Below are 12,994 nucleotides of genomic sequence, written 5' to 3'. Positions count from 1 at the left end.
TTTCTCTCTTGTCTCTCTGTATTCTCTAGTTTATTTGCAACAATATACAAGTTATGTAAAGTACTAGGACATGTTGAAACAATGGGGAACAAGGATATAAAGCATGTTAATCCAAGTGTCTAACAAGTTTCTTGCAATTTATTGAAAAGATAAAATGTATGGTGAAAGTTATCTGTGCCCGCCTAGCAAGATTGGGCGGGTGCCTAGGCAGGTTAAGGCATCCAGTCGAGCACCTAGGCAAATCTAGGCATCCTTTCTTATTTTATAAACGGCTAGGGATCGATCATAGCAGTGATCGGCCACCTAGTGCCTAGGAATTCCTATTTTAGGAGGTGAAACGGAGCATGATTGGAGTTGATTCATTTGAAATCCTCCCTAAATTCGAATTAGGAGCTCATTTAGAGAGACTAAATGCTCTTACGTTTTATTATTAGGCTTTTTAGTCAAAATAGTCCCTTAGATTGACATAACTCCTCATGTTGGTCATTCGGATTTGAAATCTATAGAAGTGATCTCTGAGTTTTGTCCACTATCAATCGTTTTGGTCATTCCGTGAAAATCTATGTTAAGTAAGGACCAAAATAACAAAAATGCCCACAATTTAATAGGAAAAATAGGGCAATTTGATTTGACAAAGTTTGAGAGTATTTTTGTCATTTTACCTTATTAAACATAAATTTTTCACGAAAAGTCCAAAATGATAGATAATGGGAAAACCTTAAGGACCACTTCTATCGATTATAAATCTCAGATACCAAAGTGAGGATTTATGTCAGTCTCAATGACCATTTTAACTAAAAAGTCTTATTATTGTTATTATTCACATAAGCGTTGCACCTTACCCGGTTTCGTCCCCAACCTTGTACACCATCTTACGGTATAGGAGTTTGATTTAGCAGTATTGGGGCAGAGCGTTTGGACAATAATGACCCAATTTCAGCATAGAAATTTCCTCAAGTATACATATAAACAGAAAACACCCAATTTCCGGGACCACCAACCATTTGTCTCAGTATAAGTTGCAAACACAAAAGGTATAACAAGATAGTTCCATGTTTAGTTGTCTTACATATTAAGGCTTATTCAATAGTAACGTTCACAAACTGGACAATGAACCTCAACACAAGTAACATGAGATGGAATTGTATCTATCGCCAGTTCTCTTTTCTTTTTAGTTTCGCACTATAAACAAATCCAAAATATGGTGAAAAAAGTATGTCCTTGAACCATATTCGTATCCTTATTGAGATCAAGTGATGGCGATTGACTCACATTTTAGGTTCTTTGGCTGTGATGGACAAATTAACCAGCATGATCATGCCTTCCAGCCATAACGTACGTTTATTCTCCGCCTACAATCCATTCCAAGTACCTCTCCACAGCTTCCAGCCCACACAGCTCCTTCACAACAGGCATGGTAGCGGGAACATCCAACTGGAATATTGATGCCGATCCATCCAGGCCGCCCCACTCAAGAAGCTGTTTTCTTGATTCTTTAATGGCAGCCCTTGTAGCACAGTGAACAGAAACCGCAAGAAGTAACGGTGGCTCACCAGAAGCTGCACACAAGATTTTCAAAGTGTTTTTTTCAAAATTTGGCTACTTTTTTGCACACAAAATACTTTTCAGGCATCGGTTGTAATTGATACAAGTAGAATTGTGCAAGGCACGACATGGCATACCTTTTGAAGAGAGCACGCGTTTTTTGTGATGCCCACTGTTCAATACTTCTACGTTGAACTGTTTGGGTATGGTGTCCATAGTAGGAATCTTATATGTCCATGTACCTTCTGAAATCACCAACCCATCAGAGTTTTCCGAGTATTCTTCAAGCATGAAAAACCCAATACCTTGAACAAAAGCACCTTCAATCTGCAAGAAACATGTAATGTCAAACTTAAATTAACTAAACCATATTGACTACGCGCCAGTGAACTGGCGTTATGGATCTTAACAGATTGTAGAAAAGTTGAAAACTACGATCTTATTCCAAAGACGACTGATGATGAAAATGCTACAATGCTTCGAATAGAGAAATCCTAAAGACACTAAATAACGAAAGTATCCTAAAAATGTGTAAAATAAACCAAACTATTAACTTCTCTTACAATGGAATTTGAAAAATTCTCCAAGGCAGAACCTACCGATTAGCAATACAAAAATAAAATGTAGGTAGAGCTTAATTCAAAGAAAATGTATGCGGACATTATAAAAATCTGAGTAGCAATTCAATCATGCTAACCTGTGCTAAATCCACAGCAGGGTTGAGACTCTGACCACAATCGTAGATAATATCCGATTGCAGAATTCTGGTTTGTCCAGTCAGAACGTTTACCTCCACCTGTGATCAAGTAGTTTCATTGTTATTACTCTAGAAAATTTAAATGATACAAACTGGTAGCAATCACCCTAATAGTGTGACTGTGACATTGCACTATGATTTGCTCTGCATTATGTAAACCTGCATCTATGCCCTTTGGTTGCCGAAAATTCAACAGTCGTAAAAGAACTACGATATAAAAGAATGAAAATGGAGTAAGACGGTCAACACAAACTTGCCTCACTCACAGCAGCGCCATGGTTAAGGTATCTCTTGGAAGCAAAATCAGGGACGTAATAAGAACTTGCTGATAAGTTCACATCTTGCAAGGATGCCTGCATTTTGACAGAAGAAAGATAAACTGCAACGAGTACAAATAAATTTCGGAATAAAGAAGTTTGCTAGTTTTGTGGCCTTAAAAAGCTATAAGCTGCCACTAGGAAGCAAGGCAAGCCTGAAACTTTGAGAAATCATCAAATATATAAGTCTAGAGAAGTTTTCAAAATCACCCATTTACTCCACCTGCAAGAGTTTCCTACAAAGGAATTCTAGGGCGTGGTGTTGCTAGTAGCAACTTGCTACTTAAGTGTGCTGATTCATTTTTATTCCTCTGGGGTTTGAGTTTCTTGGGCAGTTCAAGATTCAGTGTGAACTATTGGAGCGCCATGGCATGGATGTGAAACAAATCAATAAATTAATTGTCTCAAAAGAAAAAAGTGATGCATCACTAATTTCTTGGCGATCGCTATTTGTACTCCCCACACTCCTCCGGGGGGCTGCAAATAACATGATATTATGGTAGTGTTATTTGCAGTCCAACAAAGGAGCACACGAGTGAAAATAAGCCCTCCCCTCAATCCAAATAGAATACCTGCTGAATAAGAGTCTCCCAGTTACTAGAGCCCATTTGCTCCTTCAATCTCCCTTTGAGAGTAGCTAACCTCTCAACCAAAATATTACAGCAAAGTCTAACTGCCTCACAGCTTGCCTCGGATGTAGTGCTCCCGACAGTAATTCCCCCTTGAATTAAGCTCAATGTATCCGATTGCACCACCCGTACTTTATCCAAAAGATCTCCACTACCATCACATTGAATCGAACCAAGAGCAAAAGCTGTCACCTGTTTTACCTTCGTCCAGAGCCCCTGACCCAGTTCAATTCCTCCAACTTCAACAACAACAGACCCATCACTTAAAATGCTTACTTTTCCCGGAGTTGGCCTCAATGACACTTCACACAATATCGGTACTCGAGAAATTCCTCTTTTCTTCCATTTATTACACCTATTAAATTCTTTTACCATCTCAGTCCTTGGGTTAACGCTTGAAGACATGGCCAACTTGTTCCATATCAATGGTAAAGTATACTCCAGAGGTTCACCAGCGCTGTGCTCGTAAAACAAATCAAGGCTGTGAGATGTGTGAAGATTAACACTTCTCACATTATATACTTCTATAGAAAGGGTGGATGCAACATGTTCAATTACAGCTTCAGCGATAAATGACCCCTGCACCTCCCCAGGGGCCCGCATAGCAGACCTACTCGGAGTGTTTGTTTTGCACACCTTGATATCGAAAGCCAGAGCACCCCAGTCATACTTCTTAAGTGCCCACAGAATAGTTCTCGGCAATACTGGACTAAAGCCTATGGAAATCCCTGCATTTATCAATATCTCAAGTTCTAAAGCTGTAATCTTCCCATCAGACTTGAATCCCACACTGTAAGTTATCTTCCCATTATCATATCAGTCTTGCGATTGAGATACATCCGTACCGGTCGATGTAATTTGTGTGCTGCAAGAACACATGCAGTTGCGACCTAAAACATCAGAATTGCAGCGGCTTTATCTTCTATTGAACATTGGGAATCAAGTACTCCAAAAACCATAAACATAGCAAGTGATACATACTCTAAAGTTTATTGGTTTACCACCATTCCCAGAACTGACACTAGTAGCACATAGAACTATTGGTTTACAACTATTCCCAGAACTGACACAAGTAGCATTTGTGCTAACTATTGCTTTATATTCTAAAACTTCGCGTCATGTGTACACCTCTCTGCACCGCTAGAGAGCCAAGACATTCTATTCAACAAACATTTTTTTTAACAGAAACGAATGTTATTGATCATTTTAAAATCATATTGAGTTCAACATTCGCAATGAGGTTGTAGTTACAGCCTACAGGATCCTAAGATCTCCCATTTGACAGAAACAAATGACAAAGTTCATCAATATCATTTTATGCATGAACTATATATAAGGGCTTGGTTGGAGTTCCTTGGTTAAAAAACCTCCTATACTCGTTCCCAACTTATTTCTAAATTTCTGTGGTGCATGGTGAGACTAAACTAGTATGTTTCTCTCAATCTGCATTTGTGTAAACTACGCATGCAGGATCGGAGTTGTATGTGCTTAATCGACACTTAAATGGACAATCGGAGTTGCATTCATTGTCTAACAAGTGCTTAATCTACACTTAAACGGACAATCTCGTCCACGATTAGATTGAAATTTATAGATTTCTGTAGGTTTTATACTCACAGGCACTGATTATATGCCCTTTCCACCAAAGCCCCCTCCGACCCTTCTTGTAATTACACGAATATTATTTTCAGGAATACCAAGACATTTTGCAATTGTAGAGTGTGCATACTCAGGCCCTTGACTTGAAGTGTAAACCACCATGCAGTTTTCTTCATCTGGTACAGCAAGGGCTGTTTGTGTCTCCATGTAGAAATAGTATTGTGAACCAAGTTTGATCTGAAAGCAAGGCATTCATGGATTTGTAAGTGGGCGATTCTACTTGAAACCATGGAACAGAGTTGAATATCTGAAATCCAAATTACAAGAACACAGAAAAGTAGAAAAAGGGCAGAACATTAGTGTGGGAAGGAGACCGGGAAACAAAGAAAGAATGTCATTGATTTCAAGTACCTCAGCAGAAATAGCCTTGTGATCAGCTGCAGCCATTCCATTTGATATGTCACCAACCTGATTTGGATACAAGAAAGGAGGGGCCTCAAAAAAAACTTGCTCTCTTAACTGCCTCTTCGACTGACAAGATAGGTGGATCTGTATCTTCCATGCCATAATCAACCACCGCAAAGTTTGCAGCCATATCTGCATGTTTTTGCGTATCGGCTACCTACAAATTTTTTTTTTCATGAGTGAATTGACATACAATCCAAAGAAAGAAGTTCTGTACCAAACATAGTCTTAGACCCTATGTTCTCCCCAGACTTGGGAATATCTTTAAAAGATATCAGTGCACCAACTCCTGGATGTGGTTTAGGTTCAAATTTTATTCCCTTCACTCTAGCCAGAGGCTTTGTACTATAAACGAACGCTCCATGTACAATATTTCGGAGATGGAATGTCGTCTACATAGACTGCCTCACCTACAAATTGATGGTCGTGAATGAGATAAGCAAAAGAATTATAGAAGAAGGAGTAAACACCGAAGTCGTATCAAACCCACTGTTTTCCCTGTTGGAAAACAATCGACAACTATTACAAACGAGGAAACAAAACAAAAGAAAAAGGCAAAAGGTCAACGGAAGTTCAGTTCCATAAAGTTATATAGAGAATCATTTTAAGCATGATCTGTGTGTATATTTATATAAAATATCTCCAGGGAGAGCGAGAGAGAGCCGGAGGACAGAATACTATATAGAAGGGGAACTAATTGTCCACAACTGATCATCAGTTTGTATTCTGTCAATCAAGATTGGTTTGATCATTCTTATATAAAAGAATGATCAAAACATGGAAAGTAAAACCTTTCTAATTATCTCATATTGTAAGTTTATAATTCAAACTTTCACCACCTTTAGGTATTTAACATGACTGGCCAGCGGGAAAAGGGATATCAAGAACCAGCCATTCTAATCCTAAACAGAATTTTCTCATCTAGATAAAAGGGAACATTTTGGAGCAGAGAACAGGCCTGCAGACCAAGTCCAATACCAAAAAAATGGAGACAATGATTGCTTGTTGCCTTACTTTAGGTCTGTGGCTGAAGCTGGTTTGGGAGGGAGAGAAAGCTAAGTTTATGTGGGGCTCACACTATGGTTTGGAAGGGAAAGAAAGCTAGGGTTATGTGGGGCACTATGATCCTCACTTTGTTTTGGGTGGTTTGGATGAAGAGGAATAGAAGGATTTTTGAAGATTTCGTGGGAGCTATTGGAAAGCTGCTATCTCTTGGTTCGTTACCAGTTTTTAGAGTTTGGTTGTTGTTTTTTTCATATTTTGTTCGGGCTGTAGTGTGCTAGCCCTCCCTCCCACCACCATAAAAAAATAAAAGGATGCTTAGTAAGTAGACATCCGTATAATCATGTATGTGAAGGATAACTAACCTGAAGCTTGTATGAGACCTCCAGATTTTGTAATTGGCTTACCAACCGGATCATACTCTCTACTTAGTTCAATCACCTGTTTACCAGATGACAGAACAGTTGTCATCTTATCGTTAGCACTTTTGTTCCTTTTTAACTTAGAAGCATCGGCCAACGAAGTATTTCCCAAGAATCCTTTGCAACTTTCACTATCAATTAAGGGGCTAAAGAACTCGAAAAGAAAACCAGCAGCCAAGCTTGACCTGTAAGCAGGGCTCGAAGTTCCTTCTTTAGGAACCACAACATCCCTAACTAATTTAATAGCGTCATATAGAACACCAGGACTCAGCACTTTTCCAGTTAAAAATTCCTCAACCTTTCTTGCTCTAATTGCATGTTTAGTTCCATAAGCACCAAATGCCAGACGACAATGATCCACCATAATTCCATTGGAAATCTTACCAAACGAAACCTCTGCTAGGAAGGCAGCATTTAAATAAGCTAATGCCCTTCCTAGGGGTCTTGGTGCAGCTCGATAGGTTTCAAAAAGCAACTTGGTGTTGGTTTCTGGAGAAACTTTTCTAACTGCTTCCCAATTTGGGATTTTAACACTGAAAAGTACACTTTTCGGATCCAATGGAGGCCTTTTCAGAAAATCCTCTAACATAACCGTTTCAGATCTAGCACCATTCATTATATCTACCTCTGAATCCACAGCAAGAAGTATTGTAGCAATATCTGAAGGAAAACATTTTCTCTGTGCCATCACCAAATTCCCTCCTATACTACCTGTATTTCTGATGAACCCTGAAGCAATTTTCTCCATATGATTGGCAATTTTTTTTGACACATCACCACCTCTTGATGGAGATCCACCGTTGTCTTTCTTCTTCAAAGACTCAATAACTTTAGAGATTGTTACAGTTGCTCCGAACTCAACCCCCACAGGGTCCTTCTTAACCATTGATAATTCAGGAACACATCTGAGATCAATGTATCTGTCATAGCGCTTTAGCTCCTTGTAATAGCCCGTCCCTGTGTTTCCAACAACTAATTTCATCTCGTTTGCATTATCAAAATCATTATCTTTCAATAAGTTTTGAAGCTCCTCAACTCTAAGAGGATTGTACCAAGCATATCTCGTAGGATCCAAAGACATGGAAGAACAAATTTCTTTTTTTAAGATGTCCGGAAATGTACAGATGTCACCATTACGGTTATATAGAGGCAAACTCTTTACTTTTACTTCCTTACTATCTCCCTTTTTCCAAAAGGAGTTGAACCCCAAATCCTCCATGTCAACATCAGATGCGAAACTCTTGCAGGCATCAGCAATTGGTCGATACCCACTCATCCTTATTTTTTGCCCTTCCAGGTTTTGGTGGTAGAGCTTTTGTGCCGATGAGGATTCTTGGAAAATGTTGGTATAGGACAGTGATGGTATAATTCTTATCTTGCTTTTACTATACTTTGCTTATACTTTAACATTACATGTGAAATGGGTTCAATCCCACTGACATGCACACTCTTGCATTTAGTTACTTTTAGGTTTAAATTTACTCATATTTTTCACCTCACTACACTTTTTGGCTTTGTCACATTTCTGTGTCGGCCAACACATCTCGATTCGGAGTCCAAGTGGACATTTCAGGTTAAGGTGTGTCAACCAAGGGCTATTCAATCATGTTTTACCATTAAATGTTGAAAAATTGCAAAAGGGTTGGCCTAATTAGAAAGATCCAAATTCCATTTGTTACAATTCGTTCCTAATTTTCCTGTAGTTTGTCCTCGTTAATGTAAAATTACCAAAAACCCCTAGAAGGGTTCATGTTAACTTTTGTTGACTTTATTTTTTGTGACATGTATGAAGTATTAATTAGTATATTTGAATAGTACTTGTCTCTATTAATTAGTATATTTGAATAGTACTTGTCTTAAAACGAATGACATTTTTGTAAACTTGATCTGTTTCGGAAAATTTTCATTGCTTTGAAGGCTTAATGGTACCCATGGGTGAATCTTTCTTTTCATTCTCTCTTCCTCGACTGTTCTGGAGAATTCCTTTCCCTCGATTTTCTTCTTCCTGACGACACCCACACAACCACCACCTTAAAATCTTCGATAAAACAAACTTTCAAGACCACCATCACCTTCCTCTCGTCACCATGAGTTCAACAGTGGTTTCCGTTTCCTAAAATACGAAGCTTGGACGCTGTTTCACAGAACTCCACCACGAGTCATTTTTTCTGGCGAGTTTCCTGCCTTTTCCGATGGAGGTAAGCCTTAAAACCATTGTCTTTGTGTTTGTCTCGTTGAGTGGATGAATTTTTCATATGGCTCCCATGATTTGTTTGAGATTTGAGTGAGAACGAAGCCGGGAAAGTTCTTTGAACTTTTTCGACGAATGTTTCCATAATCTGACTGGTTTTCTGGCGACTGTTGATTCTGAATTCGCACAATATCTTTCCAAATTCAATTATTTAAAATGCGTTTTGCTAAAGAGTAATGCTATTCATACCATGTTTTTGTACCACATTTTCATACCACCTTAGGTGACATTTGATGTGGACAACCACATCATTTAAATTAATCAGATTTTTAAATTTAGTTCATTATTTAATAAACTAATAATTAAGAAAAAAAGTAGTTAATTAAATGATGATTATGGTATACGAGGAGTCATTCTCCTTCATTTCCTTGGGTTTTGCAAATTTTTCAAATGATGTGGATGTCCATATCATATGCCACCTAAGGTGGTATATAAATGTGGTATAAAAACATAGTATAAATAGCATTACTCTTTGCTAATAGGTCATTTTATATGCTTAGATGCGAGCAGTTCCAGAGGCCCTAGAGGACAGACCCAACTAGAAGAGGACTTCATTAATGATTTGTGAGTGGAATGTTATTTCAGAAATGTTTTACTTATCTAAATTCTAAGCATGAATAGATAAAAATGAATTTTAGTTATATTTTACCGATTACACTAATTTCATGATATATCTTCATAGTTATGTTTTTAACCCTAATTTATTATTTATGAGTTAGCCATATTTCCATAGTTTACTATCAGACTCATGATACATGATCATGATTTATGACGATGACGACTTCGTGATGGTTATTTATTTATCAATACTTATCTTGTGGCACACATACATCATATAGACTTAGAGTATTGTACTACGTCCACAGCATCAAGATTACTCGGCAATGACATGAGTATATTTCTAATTTTCACTAGCTATGGTTAGTGGAATTTTATATATCATCTTACACGTGCATTGGGGTACTATATTTATACTCCCAGCTCGTCGTTACTTTGATGCTACTCGGTAATGACATGATTATATGATTATATTCTTAGCTTGTCATTACCTCGATTGTTCTTTGACCACTAGGGGTTGTTACTTGGTTGTTTTGAATTTAGGGACGAAATTCTATTAAGGTGGGAAGGTTGTGACATCCCGTCCCGGAAATATCGAAACGCACGTGTGAATTGTCAACTTTACCCCCAGTTCGTTTCTTTGACATTATTGGTTGTTTTGTGTGGTGTGGCATGTGCTGGGCCACACACACACACACTCACACACTGTCACTTTCTCTGTCTCTCTATCCCTTGCTCCTGTCTCTGTCCCGTGTCTCTCTCTCCCTTCCCATTCACCATAAACGTACGGACAAACACACACTCACTCGAACGTTCACAGATCGAGGAAACCAAGGACACAGTTGAGCTCGTGAGGTCGAGGGGAACACAGCCATACAATTTTCAGGTGAGAACTCCGACGTTTTCACGTCGATTTCACAAACTCCGATTTGTGTACTGTTCATGCAAACCTTAATCTAGCATGTTTTTGGAATTTTGAAGCTCGTAGGTGTCTTAATGAGGTCCCAAGGAGCCTCGGAGTGCTTCGTTGGACGAATTTGGACGTCAGGAAAGCCTGGTTCGAAGTTGGCCGGTTTTGAATAGTTTGCACAGGTAAGATCGCGTGAGTTTTAGCCCTTAAAACTTGTATGGACGTGTTCTACTAGTCCTAAGCTTTAATTTGGTGCAAGAAACCTGAAAAACGGTTGAGAAACGAGTGAGAAAACTCGAGTTGCAGGTTTTCCAGTTTTCCGGCGCCGGCGACGGCACCGGAGATTGAACGGAGAAGGTGACAGAATATTCCGTCAGAGTTGACGGAATATTCCTGACGCCGATGACGGAATCCGTTAGAAATAACGGAATATTCCTCACGGCGTCAGTTGACTGATAGGAGCATATTCATGCGACTTAAATGGCTTGTTCTCGTACATTTACGTTATGTTTCTTTAGTTATTTTAGTCCTTTATGCTTCTTTTGTGTGTTTTCAGGATCATAAGATGTGTTTGTCGAAAGGATGCATTTTGGAGTAGTTTGGGGCATTAAATGGATTGCATATGCTTAACGCCCAAGTGTTGGATGAAATTGAAGGCCTTGTATGCACTTGAGGACACAAAGCAATGGCCCTAACCCAATTACATAACACCTTGCCGTGGGCTTAACACAAACACCATTCCTTGCCATGCAAGGGGGAGCAATTTGGGTCCATTTTATGCACTTAAACCCTAGCCCAATTACAAACCATTGCAGCCAAATCCATTCTTTGCCATGCACATTCACCACCAATTCAACCACATGCACTTATTCCTCCATCATTGCACAACATTGCAGCCACATGCACCAAAAACTACCCATGCCGTGCATTCCCCTTCATTTCCAGCATTTCCCCTTTGCATTTCCACCTTCCCACTTCATCATTGCACCACATTCTCCCTCTTTAATCCACATGTATTCATCATCATTCACCCTAGCTGCCATATACATGCATCACAACCCCAAAACCATCAAGAAACTTTCCTTGCCGTACCTACCCTTCCCTTTCCAGCTTTTCCCTTTGCATTTCCAGCTTTCCACCAAGTTTTCCTAGCTGTTTTTCACATGCATTCATTCATAATCATTCACACACCTTGCAGCCACATTTCCACCCACCTCCTAGCTGTCATGTTCCCTCTTATTTACCTATAAATAAGCATCCATTGCACCCATAATTCATTCATTCCATTCACAACACAACACACAACACAAACACACATCTTGTGCCGTGCATTACCTTCCATTTTGTGCAGTTTTTCTCCTCCATTGCAGCCACTCCAACCATTCCCCACTCCATTCCACATACACCTAAAGCCCTAAACATCTCCTTAGACCTTGTGCTACAACAACGAGGAAGAGAAGAGTGCCTAAACGTTCATACAATTCAAGTTTGAGTTGTTAGAATGTTTAGGTGTTTCTTTGATTTCAAAGTTTAAATTCAATTCTCTTTGTTTTGTACGTATGAGGAATGGAAGAGAAGAGTGCCTAAATGTTCATACAATTCTAGTTTGAGTTGTTGGAATGTTTAGGTGTTTCTTTGATTTCAAAGTTATGAGGAACTAAACCCCCTTTAGCTAGGGGGTGATTCGAAACTATGTTTATGTTTGCAATATGAATTGATTAACTTTCGTTGGAATTTCATAAGTTGTGGATTCAATTTGTTTAACCGTTTGATTGATAACTTATTTATGTATGTTTATTAAGAATGCGCGCTTAATTTTCATGCATGAATATGACGCTAGAATATAAGTGAGTTTCACCTAATCGTTATGAACTTATATTCACAAGTAGTGGAGGTTGCTTATAAACAATCGCGTTAAATGAATTCTTGGCACGAGTTTCATGATCATCATAGTAACGAATGCCTCGTCAACACTTATAGTTTTCATAATGCTTAATGATCTTTGATTGTATCTTTATTGTGCTGTTCATGTAAAGGACTTTTGGAGAATGTAGTGAATTGCGTTGCGCAAACCCATCCAATTCATTAACTTAAGGAAAACTTGACGGTTAATTTAAGCGGACCTAATTGACCCGGGGCGTTGAGTTTCATAATTTATCGAAAGACCAACTGAGAATCAATATTGTATGCAAGTGTAACATGTGTGGAGAAGAACCCCTTGGCTATTCCATCATCCATATTGTCATCACATTCATATTTACATTTTGCCCTTAATTATATTCTGTTCATTTAATTTAATATTGTCCAAACACATTTCCCCCATATTTCGTTGAGTCTTAATCATTCGTATTTGTTTTATTTTTGTGTCTTTAAGCATTTGGAGTCATGAACACTTTCAAATTCGTCTAAATCAAGTTCTAGTTTCTGTTTGAGTCAATTTGATTGTTTTAGGCAGTTTGAGTATTTCAAAGCTATTCTGAGTCATAGTAGTCTTGTTAAGAGTCTTTACATTTAGTTTTTGTGTTTTCAAGTCAATTCA

The 12,994-nt window shown here is 38.6% G+C and overlaps 1 pseudogene; it reads right to left on the bottom strand.

Annotated features, from left to right (window-relative positions):
• Nucleotides 1–1,341: 1,341 nt before the first annotated feature.
• On the bottom strand, nt 1,342–8,012 carry LOC137742965 (abscisic-aldehyde oxidase-like; annotated as a pseudogene).
• Nucleotides 8,013–12,994: the final 4,982 nt, after the last annotated feature.

This window comes from Pyrus communis, chromosome 8 (assembly GCF_963583255.1).
Source record: "Pyrus communis chromosome 8, drPyrComm1.1, whole genome shotgun sequence".
Classification (NCBI taxonomy): Eukaryota; Viridiplantae; Streptophyta; class Magnoliopsida; order Rosales; family Rosaceae; genus Pyrus; species Pyrus communis.
The sequence above is the reverse complement of the archived record's forward strand: the minus strand, read 5'-3'. Positions and strand labels throughout refer to the sequence as shown.